This window comes from Mytilus californianus, unplaced genomic scaffold (assembly GCF_021869535.1).
Source record: "Mytilus californianus isolate M0D057914Y unplaced genomic scaffold, xbMytCali1.0.p SCAF_14, whole genome shotgun sequence".
NCBI classification, from domain to species: domain Eukaryota; kingdom Metazoa; phylum Mollusca; class Bivalvia; order Mytilida; family Mytilidae; genus Mytilus; species Mytilus californianus.
The window spans coordinates 21,878,748-21,897,229 of NW_026262626.1; the positions used below are offsets into that span (position 1 = coordinate 21,878,748).

Sequence of the window (18,482 nt, forward strand, 5' to 3'; positions counted from 1 at the left end):
TATCAGTTTTTAACAGTACTCATATATACATAATAGAAACAAACAAAACAAAACAAAACAAAACAAAACAAAACAAACAAGACTAAAAAGAAACCAAAAAAAACCATTTAGATACAGAAGGACAATTATTTGTGGTTTCTGACTTGTGATAGACAAATTTACTGCTGTAATGCTCAACTGGTTTTCATGAAAACTCAAACCTCCCCTTTTACATATCTTTTAGCGGATTTACAGAACTAAAACAAAATACTGTGTAATCAAAATCACTACAGGAAAAACCATTAACTTTATTCAACAGGTATATATAAATGTATATCACCGGACTCCCTTAAGCAATGGGCAAAACCAAAACCTCATTTAGTAAGCTATACAATTCATCGGAATGACAAAACATAAAACTATTCAAAGAGAAAACTAACGGCCCGATTTATGCTAAAAATGATAAACGAAAAACCAATATGACAAACACTTACCAGCAACAACTACTGAATAAACTCAAAATAGATACCTGGATTAAAGTTTGTATGCCAGCCGTGCGTCTACAAAAGACTAATCAGTGATTTTCGAATAAAAAAGATTAAAACGTCAAACTAATGTACGAAGTTGGAGAGCATTGAGGACCCGCAATTTCCAAAACGTTTTGTGATATACAGCTAATGCGATCTATTAAAAAAAATCCTAAGTATTTCGAAAATTCAAAGATTTATAAACAGTTAATTTATAATTATGACCAAATCAATGATGATTCATATCAACACAGAAGTGCTTACTACTGGGCTGGTGATACCCTCGGGGAGAAAAACTCACCAGCAGTGGCAGCGACCCAGTGGTTGCAAATAAGCTCATCATAGGTACCAGGATCAAAATTTTGTAACGGAGTTTTGATTTGGAACAGGTATATAAAGAATGTAGTAAAAGATGTTTTTTTTTAGCGCACAATTTCCCCGCCTTGGAATAGCTCAATAGAAGAAACTGTAGAAATCCGGTGGAAAGGGCTTCTCTCGCTAGATCTACACGAAGACCAATAAAAAAAGACTAAAACACAAATTACAGATCAACAGGTTTTGCTAGTAACAGACATTTAGTTCAAAGCTTATTTCAACCATGGAAGTATCATATTCTCAGGAACTCCAACAAACCGACTTGACACGATTATAGTGCTATGCTGCAAAATCCTGAGTGCAATCACATTTTTTTTTAACTTTGTCATTACGAAATATGAAGAATTAACCTCTGTGTGTAGAAGAAAACACAAAACATTAGCTTTATAACAGTTCAGGTTAATATTAGCTTGTAGGAAGCCTGGTTACGAGCCCGACTTAATCCCGAGCTTAATATGCTTTTAAGGCAAAACTTGACTTTTGTCCATGGGACGGTTTAAGCAGTCATAAAACCTGTAAGATAATTAACTTGATCAGTCAAAAATTAATATATGCATGTGAGATGTTTGCACACAAGGAGAATGGTTAAGAAGTAAACGTCATCCCGAATTAAAGTCCGTTATGGTAAAAAATAACGTTTTTGAGCAAACATTAAAAGTCATTGCACCAACCAAATTTGCTTTTAAGGTAAACTTAACGTTTGTCCAAAGAATGGTTGGAACAGTAATAAAACCTGTAAAAAATTAACTTTGACCAGTCAAAATGTAATATACGTACTTGAGATAAGTCAGATAATGAAAAACAGTATAAGTTATGTAGCAAGTCCAGATGTCTCTAAATGGCAAGGGAATAGAAATACTAGTAATTTTAAAACAAAAACGCGGAAGAAACCATTTCTATTAAACAAATATATTGATATCTGATTTACATAGAAAGTGATATGTGATAATCTTCATAATAATCAATGATAAATGCATGGCTTTGTGTGAGATCATTTTTTTTTTTTTATTTTTTTTTCTCTTATTTATCTCACATTTGAAACTCAAGATAAGAAAATTTTAAGTTTCAAAGTTCAGCATTTTCCTGTTTTTTTCTTGATGCAAGTAAACCAATGAGATCCGATCTTTTTTTTCTCGGTCACACACCAATACTTATTACTGTTCGTAGAGGCACACGGATTTGTGGCACAAAAATTGACCGGGCCGCAACTCATAGGATCAGACTTTGTCGCACAAAGTGCATGCCCGGCTTGAGTTATTGCTGAATTATACGCTGAATGCTCTTTTGCACCTGGTTTTTTCGCTGCTGTCCATCTTTGGTCGTGACCAGAATTATCTAATGTGTTATAATGATGATACGTTTTACCTCCCGATGTATATGTCTGCTCTACAACTCCATTTAATGAATTTGGAAATCCGGCATGATTTATTCTGTTTACAATCGTATATGCAACCTCTAGCTGTCCACTGGCTGATTCACCACTCGCTTCACCAAACACAACACGCCCAACCTTTTCCTTGTTGGTCGTAGTGCTACAATATAAGTTTACTTCTTACATTTATGTGACAAAATGTGTATATCAGCCTTTTGATAATACATAGACACCATCCGAACCACGGGGGTGTGGGGGTAAGGATGTTTCTTCCTATATATATGTATATCCAGTCGGGCCGATGGTATGGGTCACTGTTTTCAAATATGAAATATATAAAAAAAAGAAATAAAACAAAATACTATGAAAAAATTTAAAACAGAAATTCCCTCCTCAAATAGCAAAATCAATAGCTCAAACACATCAAACGAATGAAAAAGATCTGTAATATTCCTGACTTGGTACAGACATTTCCTTATGTAGAAAAAGGTGGATTAAATCTGGTTTTATAGCTAGCCAAACCTCTCATTTGGATGCAATTTCATTGCGGTAACATATCAATGGGTAGGATTTTACATGTCAATGTGTTATACATATTCAACTTTTATGAATGTATCTGTAAAAACAAAACTGTGTTCTGATCTTTTAATCTAAACCCAAATCTGTATGATGATCACCACCCATCCCCACCCACCCCTGTGTGATACGAACAACAGTCCTAAATTGTGTCCGGCAAATCTTTAATTAAAGGCACTGTTTTTGTTTACGAAATCTTTACATGTATATATATGTACAGCAACCGATCAACAAAAAATTAATATACTGTTTAAATTGAGATTGCATTATTAAGTAATTCATAATTCTGAGAATTGCCGCGATATAACCTTTCTGTGCTGATGAGGCGTAAAGCAATCACCAACCAATCAATCAATTGCAAACATAATGATGAGTTAAAAGTTAAACATTTCATTGCAAAAAAGTAGTCGCAAAAGTATCCAAAGGTAATTCAAAACGGAAATAATGACAAAATTAGACGTTAACTTGTATAAACCAACGGAACGAAGGGAAAACAAAGACTTGATACAATGGAAGTTGAAAGATTTCAATGAATCTTACGGTACTTTTCCCATATATTGTTCAGCATTGTATACCTGAATTTGATTTGTTTTCCATCTTATTTGTTTTCATTCCCAACAATAATTGATCGTGTAAAATAAATAAGAGAGACGAGACACTTAACAAAGGTTCACTTATACAAGAAGACATATTTGCATGTCAAAGTTCTCAAACAACAAATATAGTACTTATATGCATTGCTAATTAGAAGATAAAGCTATTTATAGGCGTTATTTTGAACAAAGTTTATTAATATGCTAACTCGGTCGATTCATTCGAAAATTAGATAAAGTCTATTCGTAAAGGACAGGGTTAACACATTAATTTATTCCATAAACTAAGCTTTGTTACAAATATTGATTGCTGTTCGTCGCATCAGAAAAAAGGCTAAATTGCAGCGATTGGTGCAAATAAAATCGCTATAATTATGTGCCAAAACAAAATTATGCTATAACTCCACTTTAGGGATTATTACTAAATTACTTAATACGTTTCGTTTTGGCTGCATTATAGCTCAGCACTGATATAAGACTGCATACGCAATACTTTAATACTAAATGCATGTTTGTAAAATTCCGTTAATCAAAATATCAACAACAGATCTATCATATCCCGTATATATGACTTAAAACGTTGAAAACCTTTTAAAAAAGTAATATGTTCAAAAACTTTAATTAAGTGATTTTGATTTCAGCAAGTTGTAATGTTCTTTTTTGACCTAGTCAAACCAATATTAAAAAACAATATTTTAAAACTATTTCATTACGATTATGGCTGAGTTAATTCGATTGGCAATTATGTTAAAGTACTTCATGAATACTTAAGTGCCAGTCTTTGTAAGAATCTGGCAAATTAGAAACAAACCCACCGAATTTACCACCCTACTTTAAAGGTCACTTCATCCTGAGTTAGAAATGGTAGGTCTTTCGTTTCTGCGTGCCTTGTAATTCGAGATATATTTGGATAAATTTAGTTAGAATGATAGCAGATTATTGAGTTATCTCCCCTTATTTGTTACTTTCTAGTCCATTTCAACCAAAGTATATCTTGAACAGGGAAAGGAAACGAATGTTATATTCTTATTAAACATTAAACATTATAAACGTAGATTAATTTTAATGTGGAGCGGTTTTTTGGTTGTCATGTTTTCATAATTCAGATTGGCATTAGACGAAAACCCATGTAATTCACATGGTGCGGTATGCATGTTTCTCGTTTTCTCTTTTTTATATAGATTAAACCGTTGGTTTTCCTGTTTGAATGGTTTTACACTAGTCATTTTTTGGGGCCCTTTATAGCTTGCTGTTTGGTGTGAGTCAATGCTTCATGTTGAAGGCCGTTCTTTGACCTATAATGGTTTACTTTTACAAATTGTGATTTAGATGGAGAGTTGTTTCATTGACACTCATACCAAATCTTCTTATATCGATATCACGAGACGCTTATCCTGTTGACTCACCCGGTCTTACTCCTTTTATAGTTTATGTGATTCTCTCTATGTTTGTTTTTAAGTCCCGTGATATGTCCCTTCTTAATCGATGTACAAGATTTTAACACCGGTAATGAACAGTTGCCCTAATTGAACTAAACATAAGTTAGGAATGACCTGCAAAATTGGTACGGATTTTAATATTTAGCCGTTCAAGATGTCATTGAAATACTAATCACATAATTGAGATATTTATTTACACTCAAAAATCAAGGTATCATGCATGTGCAAAGTATCTGATTAAAAACGCCATTTGTGATTGGATGTGGGTGCGTTTTTAAATTTCGCAAATCAAAATGGATGTCCCTCGTCTAATGACTCGTGTCGGATAGGAGAGACAAGGCAAACATATTTGTCTACAACGAAATATGTTTCTTACCATAATGAAGCACTCATGCCATTAACAATCACAACAATGACTAGGCAGCTCAATAAATGCTTCATGATAACAGAGACTGATCACTACTGTAAATGTATTGTGGTCGCACTAGTACTGCTGACAGGGTGTATATCGATATTTTCCCTAAAATGAATAATGTGATACCTAACTCAAGTAACATACACAAAAATTAAAACATTTTTTTCATCTAGATAAAGTTTTATATATTTGCTTCAATTCAAGGAATAGTAATGTTTGTCTTACTTTTCAGGTTTAAAAACTTCTTTTTAAAGATGAATATTTATTTCTAATAAAATTGAAATATCAAAATAAATATGGCATGCAGAATATGTTTCTTACCTTTTAAATATATATAGCTCTGTTCAATAATGATATTTTCATATAATTCTCTCCCAGTTTATATATAAACCCCACCAAGGTCAAGCTGTATCTGTAATCCATGAATAATTTCCTTACGCAATATGTTTTTTTTTTCTCGTTTTCAATCTAGTTCACAGACGTTTAAATCCACACATTGACACATAGGTGATGGATGCTATTAATGTAAACATTATCCATTAATATTACATCCGAACAACAATTACCAAAGTGCGCAGTTACATTTATATGATAAATCACTACTTATACAGCATCCTGACATTTTATGCTTGCACTAGTTGCTCACCTATCTCTAATTAATTGAAAAGTCTTACCAATTCTTGGTGTAATCGTTAACATTATAAATTTGCTTTAACAAACACATGATGTGATTTCTCTTAAATTCTACCTATTATAATTTGATCTGTGTCGTCAATTAAAAATAATCACATATGCCAAAGCGTCGTTTGCAGTTTTGTAATTGTGTGTAACATTTCTCAATAATAGCAGTCAAAAAAGGATGATATGCGATATCAGCTATAATTCTTAATTGACATTCCGAATTGAAACTTTCACTCGTCTGTTGTTTTTTTTTTTTTTTTGCACATCTTCAAATTTAATAGTTTTGGTTATCAATTTTGTTATAGGTATCCACTGACTTTGAAAGCTATAAAACCAGGTTTAATTCACCATTTTCTACATACGAAAATGCCTGTAACAAGTCAGGAATATGACAGTTGTTATCCATTCGTTTAATGTGTTTGAGCTTTTGATTTTGTCATTTGCTTAGGGACTTTCCGTTTAGAATTTTTCTCGGTGTTCGTTTTTTTGTTTGTTGTTGTTGTTGTTGTTATTTTACTTATTGATACCGTTGATGTTATTATTGCCTCCGTGTTGATACCTTTGCTGATCGATTGCTATCCATGACGGTTCCAACAGCCAAAAAGCCAATATTTCTATACTGGCGTGAAACTTCGGACATTGTTTTATTGATATTATGTTGATACATCAATTTTTTTTTTAATTTAGGAATGTGCCACTCATTAATATATCTGATTTTTGTCCGGGTCTGTCTATATTATTGAAGGCCGTTTTGTGACCTATAATTGTTAATTTCTGTGTTATTTGGTCTCTTGCACTGTGGAGAGTTGTCTCATTGGCAATCATACCACATCTTCCTATTTCTATCTTGCTTCTATTTGTTTTTATCATCTCTTTAAAAGTAGTTTTGGGATTTGTAAATATTTTAGCCAAAGCATCATTGAAGAAACATTTTATGTCGAAATGTGGCCTCGGTGCTTTATATTTGGTTACTTTAATGATATGTTTACATGTATATTTTGTATGCTGAGTCATTTTGCTGATATTTGTTTTTACTTTGTTCTATACGCATTCGTGGATTAACTATCATACATTCAAAACCAATAGTTTGAATAATCTGTTAAGTAGCTTTTTACTATATAAAAAATGAGAAGATGTGGTAGGATTGCCAATGAGACAACTCTTTTCAAGAGTTCAAATGAAGTGAATATAATGTTAATTGTAGGTTATTTTTCGTTTATACTTGATGACATTATCTTGAATCTTAGGTTTAACCAGTGTCTGGAAAAGTTTTCCTTAAACAAATCTGGCTATACATATAAGGTCCTTTTTGATATAGCTTATACGTTTAGGTTTGAGCGTTTAAGATAAAAAAAAATCAGGAAAAGCGGTTAGACGCACGAAATTAATTGAGTGTTATTATCATTTACTTACATGTGATATAAATCATTTCTCTTATTTTTATAATGTTCTCTTATAACACCAGGTGAGCAATGACCGCACCTTTTAATTTTGCAACTTTAATGTTATTTCGAAGTTTTTCGGCTTGAATAAGATATATTGATATGACCTCTGACTGCTTTTGTCATTACTTCTGCCTGTTTACATACTAACTCTCAATTAACTATTGCAAGTACGTCTTACTTTAGGAAGGTTAACTTTGATTTACAGTGTATTTATACAATAAAAACACATTTTTGAAATCAACGTCTATTTTTTACACAAATAATTAGCTTTACTGATTTTATTTCAGAACTTCAAAAAAGTCAATAAATTCCAGTATCGACCTTCCGTGATCTTCCGTGATCTAATGCTTCAGTGAACATAAAACTTTTATACATTTTGTGCGTCTACTAGGTGTAATACCACCATTGATTTTCCCCTATTAGTCTTTATTAAATTTGCACTTTTCAAAATATTATGAAGAATTTATCTTTGTTCCAAATAAAGAAATACTTGGCATGAATAAGGTTTTATCCTGTACAGTATTATAGACAAAATTTCACATAACATTTCATTGCATATAAGAAAATAACCATCACTGGACGTTAACCAGGCAAATTTTCACCCCGTTTTCACTGTGTACAAGCTTTAGTAACCATGTAACCTCAAGTTTCCTAAATATTCTATAGAAACACCAAATAAAAAATGTATGGTGCTTTGAAACACCCAAGATATATGTTTATAACTAAGAAATTTTTTACTGCAATGAAATGTAGGTTTCCTTCCTACAATTGTCAAATTCAAGGGATTATCTTATTTTGACCCTTTTTCGTATGTGACCGTACTATTTTTTGGTTCTATTTCACCTAATTGCGCTTTTCTATATTTACCTTAATCAGGAATGCTTAAACCTAAACATTGGAAAGCCAAGGATACATGAAGGTTGCATTTCTGTTAACATAGACAATGCAATTTCCCATAGGAACTCCCTTCACGGCTAAAACTGTGCCACTTTTACTATGAAGTTTCGTGAAAAATTATATCCTAGAATGGAAAGTTGATATACACTACTATTTTATTCAAAGGTCAAAACATATTTTCAACATTTATATGGCTCGAACTTCTAAGAGTTTAAACTGATACTAAAATTCTGTACTACCCCTACCTTTACTTTGGGTGACCTTCAGAATTCAAAATTCCCCGCAACCATGTGTATATATACTGGTAACATTCCCAAGTTATGTCTCTATGAGATGAAACATAGAGATCATATATGGAAACCAGTACGTAAACAAAACAAAATATCTATGAATATTATATATCTCCCCAAAAGAGGCGTGGTTTGTGAAACAGCTGTATTTACAAAGTGCAACCTACATGTATACTAACATTTATTCAAATAGAAAAATCTTGAAAAACACTTTTTCTCTAAACAATAGATATTTATCAGAATGTTAGCCCACAAGAAATCACTGCGTATACTGTAACTTTTCTTTTACAGTATATTTTATACCCCCTACCCCAGTTTCAATTTTTAGAGAATTTGAAAACAAGACTGTGTAATTATTGTTAGCTTAACATTTGTGCATGTTTTCTGACATGTAATGTCTAGAACCTGTTTGAAACTGTTCTGATAACAAATTGAAAGCATTTCAGAAATCTATAAATGTAAAGTTTAGTAGTTAATATTATTATTGTTTGACGTAAATTTTACATTGAGGTTCTGATAAAAGAAATCACCAATTCACCAACATTCCAACTGACTCCATTTTCAGAAAACGACATCTGTAACAAACATAAACGTTTAGCTACCGCTTTAAAAGCAGAACCAAATACAATGAAAGTCCCAACTATGTATTGGCTTCCGAAGCTACACAAAACACCTTACAAATATAGATTCATTTCGTCTTCAAGCCATTGTTCCACTACTAAATTGTCTATTCTTCTTACCAGTACACTTGGTACAATCAAAAACCTGATAATAAATTGTTCAAATAAGGCCTTCGAAAATAGTGGAATTAATTACTTTTGGAGTGTCAAGAACTCGTTGGAAGTACTTGATAAATTACATGCATATATTGGTGATTTTGAATCTGTTCAAAGTTTTGATTTTTCTACCCTATATACCACATTGCCTCACATTCTCATTAAGAAAAAATTCACACACGTAATTAAATGGGCATTTAAAAAGTCAGAATGTGAATATATATGTTCAAACTCTTTTAGGTCATTTTTTAGTAGCAATAAACAAAAAAACTATGTCAATTGGACATGCTTTGATACTATATATGCCCTTGAATTTTTACTAGATAACGTTTTTGTTCGATTTGGAGATTCCGTAAATCTTCAGGTTATCGGAATTCCAATGGGGACTAACTGTGCACCACTTATTGCGGACCTTTTTTTGTATTGCTATGAGTTACAATTTATGACAAAAATCAGCAAAGACCCATCGAAACAACATCTGATACACATATTTAATAATACTTTTAGATATTTGGATGATATTTTGACTCTCAATAATGACGACTTCAGTATGTATACTAAAGAAATTTATCATGTTGAACTTACTTTAAATAAAGCTAATACTAACAATGACCACTGCCCTTTCCTCGATCTTGATATCTATATCATTAATGGAAAGCTTAATACTAAAATATATGATAAAAGAGATGATTTTTCATTTCCTATCGTTAATTATCCATTTTTAGATGGTGACGTTCCCTTGTCACCATCTTACGGTGTTTATATATCTCAACTTGTACGATTCGCTCGTGTATGTAACAATGTTTTAGATTTTAACGAGAGAAATTTATGTATTTCTGAAAAATTATTACACCAGGGTTTTCGATATCACAAACTAGTCAAAACATTTACTAAATTTTATCATCGGTATAGGGACATCATTCGTAAATATAGCTCAACATGCAGACTTCTTATACGTTCAGGTATTTCACATCCAATTTTTTATGGAAATATTCTTTATAAAGCACAAAAATGTCAGTATTCACCTCTGAAGCTAACAAAACCTTTAAATAGACTTATTAAGAAGGGATATAGTTACGATACTGTTGTCAGGTCATTAAAGATTGCATATTTTGGCGTTAATATTGATTCACTTATAGGGTCTTTGCATCGGCACTAAACACATTTATTTAAAAACCAGTTGTTGGCATGACACGGGTTATGTTCTTCTCATATATATTATGATGGTATGATACTAAACCCCTAACGGGAAGGATTGTGCCTGATATTCATATGATGAAGACATAATCTTTCAATCAGTTTATTTGAAGTCTGGAGCTGGCATGTCAGATAACTGCTAGTAGTCTGTTGTTATTTATGTATTATTGTCATTTTGTTTATTTTCTTTGGTTACATCTTCTAACATCAGACTCGGACTTCTCTTGAACTGAATTTTAATGTGCGTATTGTTATGCGTTTACTTTTCTACATTGGCTAGAGATATAGGGGGAGGGTTGAGATCTCAAAAACATAATTAACCCCGCCGCATTTTTGCGCCTGTCCCAAGTCAGGAGCCTCTAGCCTTTGTTAGTCTTGTATTATTTTTAATTTTAGTTTCTTGTGTACAATTTGGAGTTTAGTATGGCGTTCATTATCACTGAACTAGTATATATATTTGTTTAGGGGCCAGCTGAAGGACGCCTCCGGGTGCGGGAATTTCTCGCTGCATTGAAGACCCGTTAGTGACCTTCTGTTGTTGTCTGTTCTATGGTCGGGTTGTTGTCTCTTTGACACATTCCCAATTTCCATTCTCAATTTTAATAATTCACACATTCAAGATTAAATAAAGTATCCAATCCTGCATTTGTCTCCAGTCCACATCTTACTGTATGCCTATTTATCAATAAAAGTTTACAGCTTCTGCCTCAAATGTTCAGTTTAGAAATCTTGTCACAAAAATATTATCTCTCACCATATATCTAACATAATTTAGCTAATATATGTACTAGAAGTGCTTAAACAGAGCCATATTTGCAAAAGTTGTATCCGTGAAATTACCAGTCTGATGTATGAATTCACTAAAAGTTTTATAGAACTGACTGCTTACATCTTTTTTGCATTACTTCCAAGCACAGTTATTGTTTTCTATACAAAATACCTTTATAATAATAAAAACATAACATTTATAGGTTAAATTATCTGTTTTATGACCCAGGGGATAGGCATTTTTCTCTGTTTGTTGTCACTGGGGCCTCACGTATACAATTCTGCTGTTTCTGTGAATATGGAATATTTAGTACATATTTCGGATAGAACACACTATTGTTAGTTTTATTGAGGTATTTTTGTATTTCTAGCCTGTATTTTTCTATGCCGCAATCACAAGAAAGCACATTCAGGTGTTAAGGCTTACTTTTGGGTTATTGACAGGACAAAAACACCCCAACAACAATATTTATCAAGGATTATGAGTTTCAATGAATGCGAAGAGTAATAATAAGCACCTCTAAACAATTTAAATTACAAATATGCATACATTATGAATTTACTTTGCATTCAGGGCTTAAAGTAAATTATGCATACTGTAAACTGTGAATTTATGCTGAGTCATCATAGTTAAGGCCCAGGATTTTCTCAATCTTAATTTCATTAAAATCTCTGAGATGAACCAGATTTGGTGAAATTCTATATATTCTCTTTTTTCACCCAATATAGGTTGCATATCTGTAAATATAGACAATGCAATTTCCCATTGGAACTCCCTTTACGGCTAAACTGTGCCACTTTTACTATGACGTTTCGTGAAAAATTAAATCCTAGAATGGAAAGTTGATTTTATTCAAAGGTCAAAACATAGGACTGTGCGGCATATTTTCAACATTTATATGCTCCGAACTTCTAAGAGTTTAAACTGATACTTAAATTCTGTACTAACCTACCTTTACTTTGGGTGACCCTCAGAATTCAAAATTTCCCGCAACCATGTGTATATATACTGGTAACATTCCCAAGTCATGTCTCTATGAGATGAAACATAGAAATCATATCTGGGTACCAGTACGTAAACAAAATAAAATATCTAAAAATATTATATATCTTCCCAAAAAAGGGATGGTTTGCGAAACAGCTGTATTTACAAAGTGCAACCTAAATATTTGATCATCATTTTTCGTATATTAGACTTGTTCATACAATATAAGTCCTACAGTACATATGGTCTAGACTTTGTGCGATAAGCTCAACAATATAAGAGTATTAAGGATATATTAATATTTGTATAAATAAAACATTTGTTTATCATATTACATGGATAGAAACATATGTAGTAAATTATTAATTTATATTTATGATTTTAAAGCGATAAAGGGTCTCGATATGACAAATTGTTTAATATATCAAAAGTAAAAACCAACCGCCTGATTTGTACTGAGACTATACTTCGGTGCATAGATTGAGATAGCCATAGTCTAAATGTGGCTACAGTCAACATGTTTATTAGAACTTCAACGTTGGGCAGATGTGTGAAGCGTACAATGTAAAACATCAGTTGGAAAGAGCTTTGCTGATATTTTAATTTTCTAAAATAGTCAGTTCACGCTTTCAGACGAGCTGTAAACACATCATATATTGCATCTCTAAACTTATGAAGGCTGGAAACTTCAAAACAAGGTTACCAGAAAATTTATCATTACATATTAATCTATGACAATGTTGAAAATACCACAAAAGGAGCAACAGTATTGACATCATTCGGATTGAAAATAAAACTTACTTACAAATTAAGAATGAGTCGTCTACGGTGAAAAACTGCACACTGTAGTATGTTTTACCAAAATTAACTTACTTCGTTTGAATCACTACAGACCAGAAATAAGTCTCGAAATGTGAGTACGAAGGATGAAATAAGATGATTTGATTTCTTGTCATTTTGTATATCCACCACTGGGTTAAAATAACTACTAATCCCCCCTCTTAAACGAATGCAAATTCTCGTAGACAATACTAGACAAATAGACAGTGCTATGATTTTGTATTGTACTATTTTTATATTAAATTGATATTCGAGAAATCTAAAGACGTTTTACTTGTACGTTATCGTATAGATTTTTAAAATTCTACTTAAAGGTTTTATTAATAATCGTTTGCTGCAGAAAGGTTTTTAAAAGCCAATCCGAGATATCATTTGGCTGTGATTTTAAAGGAATATAACGATTTTACTGGTCGATTTAAAACAAGGAAAAGTAGTAGATGTTGCATTTTATTAGTTTTGTAACAGTTATTAGATATAAATAATAGAAACAGCTGCAAAACAAAACAAACACACAATTTAAGTTCAACAATACACAGTTGCCAGTGTCTGTTCAATATGTCAAACACTTAATCATCCCAAGTCTATAACAGTGTTGCATATATCACAAAGCCTTGATATATTACAGAATTAAGCGATATAAAAAAACAGCAACAAAACGAAAAAAAAAACCAACAAACAAACAAAACAAAACAAAGCAAAACAAAACAAAACAAAACAAAACAAAACAAAACAAAACAAAACAAAACAAAACAAAACAAAACAAAACAAAACAAAACAAAACAAAACAAATCAATACAAAACAAGAAACCAGCAAACATTTAAATACAGAGAGACAACAATTTGTGAGGTTCCTGACTTGTTACAGACAAATTGTTCATGCTGTAAGGCTTAGCTAGTTTTTATGGCTACTCAAACACCCCCTTTAACATATCTATTAGTGGATTTATAGAACTTAAATACAGTACTGTGTAATCAATATCACTGCAGGAAACACCATCAACTTTATTAAACAGGTATATATAAATGTATATCACTGGACTCCCTTGAGCAATGGTGAAAATCAAAACCGCATATAGTAAGCTATACAATTCATCGGAATGACAAAACATAAAACTATTCAAAGAGAAAACTAACGGACCGATTAATGCTAAAAATGATAAATGAAAAACCAATATGAAAAACACTTACCAGCAACAACTATTGAATAAACTCAACATAGATACCTGGGTTATAGTTTGTACGCCGCGCGTCTACAAAAGACTCATCAGTGATTTTCGAATAAAAAAGTTAAAACGGCAAAATAATGAACGAAGTTGTAGAGCAATGAGGACCCAAAATTCCCCAAAAGTTTTGTGAAATACAGCTAATGCAATCTATTCTTGGGTTTGAAAATTATTAGTATTTCGAAAATTCAAAGTTTTATCAACAGTTAATTTATAAATATGACCATATCAATGATGATTCATGTCAACACAGAAGAGTGCTGACTACTGGGCTGGTGATACCCTCGGGGAGAAACACACATCAGCAGCATAGGTACCAGTATTAAAATTTTGTAACAGGATTCAGATTTAGGACAGGTATATAAAGAATGAAGTTGTGTAAAAGATGTTTTTTGAGCGCACAATTTCCTCGCCTTGGAATAGCACTATAGAAAAAACTATAGAAATCCGGTGGGAAGGGCTTGTCTCACCAGATATACACGAAGAACAATAAAAAGACTAAAACACAAAGTTACATATCAATAGGTGTTACTAGTTACAGACATTTAGTTCAAAGCTCATTTCAACCATGGAAGTATCATATTCACAGGAACTCCAACAAACCGACTTCACACGAGTATAGTGGTATGCTGCAAAATCCTAAAGTATCTGTTGATTATCTGGACATCTCATATCGATGCATGAGTGCAATCACATTTTTTGGAACTTTGTCTTTACGAAGTATACAGAACTAACCGGATGTTCACTTCTGTGTGTAAAAGACTGCACAAAACGTTAGCTTTATAACAGTTATTGTTCATATTAGCTTGTAGGAAACCTGGTTTCGAAGCCGATTTCATCCCGAGTTAATATCCGTCATGGTCTTTCGTTGGGCACATATCAAAACAGTTATCGGACTAATCAAATATGTTTTTAAGGCAAAACTTGACTTTTGTCCAAGGGACGGTTTAAACAGTCATAAAACATGTAAGAAATAAACTTGATCAGTCAAAATTTAATGTGAGATGTTTCCACGCAGGTAGACTGGTTTAGAAGTTAACTTAATCCCGAATTAAAGTCAGTAATGGACTAAGATTAAAACAGTCATTGGACTAACCAAATTTGCTTTTAAGGTAAACTTAATGTTTGTCAAAGGAAAGGTTGGAGCAGTCATAAAACCTGCAAAAATAACTTTGATCAGTCAAAATATAATATATGTACTTGAAATAAGTTAGATAATGAATAACAGTATAAGTTATGTAGCAAATCAAGATGTCTCTAAATGGCAAGGGAATAGCAAAACGGGTAATTTTAAAACAAAAAAACACAGAATAAACCATTTTATTAAACAAACATTGATATCTGATTTACATAGAAAGTGATATGTGATCATGTTTAGAATGATCAATGATAAATGCATGGCTTTGTGTGAGATATTTTTTTTTTATAATTTATCTCACATTTGAAACTCAAGATAAGACAATTTTTTATTTCAAAATTCAGCATTTTCCTGTTTTTTTCTTGATACAAGTAAACCAATGAGATCCGATCTTTTTTTTCTCGGTCACACACCAATACTTATTACTGTTAGTAGAGGCACACGGATTTGTGGCACAGAAATTGACCGGGCCGCAACTCATAGGATCAGACTTTGTCGCACAGAGTGCATGCCCGGCTTGAGTTATTGCGGAATTATACGCTGCATGCTCTCTTGCACCTGTTTTTTTCGCTGCTGTCCATCTTTGGTCATGACCAGAATTATCTAATGTGTTATAATGATGATACGTTTTACCTCCCGATGTATATGTCTGCTCTACAACTCCATTTAATGAATTTGGGAATCCGGCATGACTTATTCTGTTAACAATCGTATATGCAACCTCTAGCTGTCCACTGGCTGATTCCCCACTCGCTTCACCAAACACAACACGCCCAACCTTTTCCTTGTTGGTCGTAGTGCTACAATGTAATTTTTTTTATTGGTTTATTTCTTACATTTATGTGACAAAAATGTGTTTAGTAGTTTTTTGACAAAACAGAGACACCATCCAAACCACGGGGGGGGGGGGGGGTCTCTTCCTTTATATATACACAGTCGTGCCGATGGTATGGGTCACTGTTTTCGAATGTCAAATATAAAAAAAAGTAAAATAAGAAAAATTCAAAACAGAAATTCCCTCCTCAAATAGCAAAATCAAAAGCTCGAACACATCCAACGAATTGAAAACATGTGTCATACTCCTGACTTGGTACAGACATTTCCTTATGTAGATAATGGTGGATTAAACCTGGTTTCATAGCTAGCTAAACCTCTCAATTGGATGCAATTGCATGGCGGTAACATATCAATGGGTATGAATTTACATGTCAATGGGTCATACATGTTCAACTTTTATGAAAATGTCTGTAAAACTGTGTTCTGATCTTCTTGATCGAATCCAAAATCTGTATCATTCATACGCGAAGTATCTGATTGAAAATGCCTTTTCTGATTGGACGTGGTTGTGTTTTTAAATTTCGCAAATCAAAATGGATGTCCATCGTCTAAGTGAATTGAGTTGCATGGGGGAGACAAGGTAAACATATCTATCTACCAAGAAATATGAAGCTTACCATAATGAAGCACACATGCCATGAACAGTCACAATAATTATTAGGCAGCTCAATAAATGCTTCATGATAACAGAGGCTGATCACAGTTGTAAATGCACTAGTACTGCTGACAGGGTATATCGATCGTTTCCTTAAAATGAATAATGTGATATCTAAATCAAGTAGAATCCATGAAATTGAAAACACTTTTCCTTTAAAATAAAATTTTATTTATTTCTTTTAATTTAAGGAGTGGTAATGTTTGTCTTACCTTTCAGGTTTAACAAAACTTATTAAAGATGAAAATATTTTTCTTATAAAATTGAAATATCAAAATAGATATGACATACCGAAGATGAGACTTACCTTTAAAATATACCAAGCACTGTCCACAAATGATATTTTAATATGATTCGTTTCAACTTATATATATACTCCATCAAGGTCATACTGTATCCGTATTCTCCTCTTGGCAATTTGTTTTTCATTTGTTTTTCTTGTTTTCTATTTAGTTTTTTTTGTAGTTCACATGTTTTTTAATCCAAATATTGGTACGTAGGTGATGTATGGTATAAAATGTAAACATTATCCATTAAAATTGTTCGAACAACAATTACCAAAGTGCGCATTTAAATTTACATGATAAATCATTACATGTACATCATCCCGACATTACATCATTTTCTTATTTGCTCACCTGTCTCTAAGTTATTGAGATATTCTACCAATGCTTGATGTAATTTTAAACTTTATAAATTTTCTTTTATGAACCAATGAGGTGTTGTTTTTTTCAAGTCTACCTAGTATAATTTTTACTGTGTCGTAAATTAAAAATAATTACATATGCAAAGGCTTCATTGGTTGTTTTTTAATCGTGTGTAATATTTCTCGAGTCTTTTCGGCAATTCGTATGTTAGTAATAGCAGGCATGTTTACTAAACAAATCAACACGATACACGATTGTTTTTTTCTGTTTGAATTTAAATGGTTTTATTGTTTTATATAGGGATAATCTAAAACCAAATTTATTTTTAATTTTCGTTTTAAAAGTTTGATACCTTTAAAGTATCGTCACGTTCGAGGCATTGTCAATTACTCTTACTAGTACATCGAATGCTCTATATATCAAACAGGTATTGTAAAAAAAATACTTGAGGTCTCTTTTTTTGTGTATGTCTCATTTAGATACATTTTGCCTTCTGGAATCTTTTATAGACATTCGTAATGCAATTACGCCAAAGTTTCCTAAAAGGGACAGCCAACGCTCTTTTACCACATTGCAATGTACTTTGTGCCACGCAAATGAACACATTTTGCACTAGGTAAACGCATACAGGTGGCGATATCTAACCAATGCATCGTTTAAGGGCGACATCCTGCATATAAGCATCCAACGTTTGTCATATCCCGTTAATTCATCTATGTGATTGCCCTGTATCAGTGGAAAGTACCCCGCGTATACTGGGACAAACCAATAACTGTGAATATCTATTCAAACAGAAGCCTTTTTTTTCTGCAGCAAGGTAACCCCAG

The 18,482-nt window shown here is 32.4% G+C and overlaps 1 long non-coding RNA gene across 3 annotated transcripts; it reads right to left on the bottom strand.

Moving 5' to 3' along the window:
* Positions 1-1,764: 1,764 nt before the first annotated feature.
* Positions 1,765-17,548, bottom strand: LOC127724387 (uncharacterized). Of its 3 annotated transcripts, none has more exons than XR_007992471.1 (3): positions 17,316-17,548; positions 16,971-17,100; positions 1,765-2,413 (listed from the first exon to the last, which is right to left on the bottom strand). It is a non-coding gene; the product is annotated as an uncharacterized LOC127724387 (long non-coding RNA). The 3 variants fall into 3 exon arrangements; XR_007992472.1 differs by lacking the exon at positions 1,765-2,413 and adding an exon at positions 15,683-16,316 and having other exon boundaries at positions 17,300-17,544; XR_007992470.1 differs by lacking the exon at positions 1,765-2,413 and adding an exon at positions 15,683-16,316 and having other exon boundaries at positions 17,316-17,543.
* Positions 17,549-18,482: the final 934 nt, after the last annotated feature.